Source organism: Eptesicus fuscus, chromosome 8 (assembly GCF_027574615.1).
Source record: "Eptesicus fuscus isolate TK198812 chromosome 8, DD_ASM_mEF_20220401, whole genome shotgun sequence".
NCBI lineage: Eukaryota > Metazoa > Chordata > Mammalia > Chiroptera > Vespertilionidae > Eptesicus > Eptesicus fuscus.
Window position 1 is genome coordinate 25,784,812 of NC_072480.1, and position 1,910 is coordinate 25,786,721.

General features: G+C 36.4%; 1 pseudogene; it reads right to left on the reverse strand.

Annotated features, from left to right (window-relative positions):
• Window positions 1-1,490: 1,490 nt before the first annotated feature.
• LOC114232999 (U6 spliceosomal RNA) lies at window positions 1,491-1,604 on the reverse strand (annotated as a pseudogene).
• Window positions 1,605-1,910: the final 306 nt, after the last annotated feature.

Consider the following 1,910-nt stretch of genomic DNA (forward strand, 5'->3'; position numbering starts at 1 on the left):
GCAGGTTTTCAGGGTCCATTTTAAGGATTATATGAATTCTCAAAACTTTCCATGTACCTATCTCTTATAATTAATGAATTAGAAAACTTACACAGATACTAAGCACATAAAATGTTTATAAGATTTTCATGATAGGTATTTGTTATTTAGAAAAAAAGAGAAAATAAACTGAGTTTTCTATGGACTATAGAAATTTTGCTGCAAACCATAAAATAAACTTTTACTGAGCATAACTTTTTAAATTAAGTTAGTTATACAAGGCATAACTATAATAATTTTTGACTCCTTGAAAATTACAATAGAACCCAAAATTCAAATCTTGACGAAATCTATTTCAGGAAGAGGGACTAGATTTGACAAGTCATTTTAAAGCAAGCATTAAGATAGTCAAGAGAACAATCCAAACGTAAAGTTATAATCAAGCTTTTATTTGCTTACTATCACAATACAATAAAGAAGCAAAAAGAGGCCCTGGCTCTCCAGTGTTCTATCCCTGCCCCTCCCCCCCCCCCCCATGAAATGGTATCAGGTGGAGATAAAGTGGGTGAAGTACAGATGGGGGTAATGTTCTTCATGCCAAGGAGCACTGAAGAAGTTACTTCTATCTCTTTAAAAAAAATTTTTTATTACTGTTTTTTAATTTTTTGTTAATCCTCACCTGACGATATTTGTCCATTGATTTTTAGAGAGAGTGGGAGAGAGAGAGAAAGACAGAGAGAGACACTGGTGTGAGAGAAAAACATCGATTGGTTGCCTCCTGCATGAGACCTGACCAGGGCCTGGGCCGGGAGGAGCCTGCAACCAAGGTACATGCCCTTGACTGGAATTGAACCTGGGACTCTTTGGTCCTCAGTCCAATGCTCTACACACTGAGCCAAACCAGCTAGGGCAGTTACTTATACCTATCCATAGGCCGATGGGCTTAGTGCAAAAAGAGGGGGAAGAGGCTAGATTGGAAAGGTACAGAATCAAAGTGGAGAATAATGTTTCAGTTAAGGCCTCCTTAAGGAGGTCTCAAGTAATGGTGCCAGGAATAGGAATGCAAATTCATGTATGAGAATGACTTGTCTGAAATCAGAAAATTGAGTCCTTGACTGAAATTCTTTTCAGAAAACTGCAATGCATTGGCTGCACAAGTCTGGTATGGGGAAGACAGTGTCCTACCATGAAGCCTCCCAAGCAAAGCCTTGTACCCCCCACCTACAGGCAGGATTGAAATACCACACACTAGAGTTTGATATTCACAGACTCTTTAGGTCTGAGTGATCTGTTTCCTTTATTTTTTAGAGTAAATCCTCAATTATCTTTATCATATGGAATACTATTAATCATGTCCTATTTTTGGTTAAAATCTTTTCCAAAGCATACTTATAGAGAAATTTGCTTTCAGAATATAAACAGGATCCCCCATTAATCCAGGTTATTATGGCACCCATTCTCTCGGATATACTAGGACCCTGAATATTCAAGATAGTTCAGGAGAAAAAAATACATATTTTTTTAATTTCACAGGAAAACTATAGAAAGTACTGACTTGTTCAGGGGCCATGCTAATCTTCTCTGTGTCATTCCAATTTTAGTATATGTGCTGTTGAATTGAGCATTAGTGATGTGTTTAAAATCTGTCGTAAGATAGTAAGACTTCAGGGTTGCAGCCAATAGGAGAGCATGTTCAAGGGGAAATCTGTCCCAAAGAATTACAACACAGAATATTTTCAGGATGAATTTCTTACTTCTGCCATCTTTTCAAATAAATTATTTTCCTGCTTTCTATTGAAAAAAAAAAGTACTGATTTTCAATAATTGTGGTTGGTATAGTCATAGAGTATTATGCTAAGTGAAATAAGCCAGTCAGAGACAAGTATCATATGATCTCACGTATATGTAGAATCTAATGAACAAAATAAACT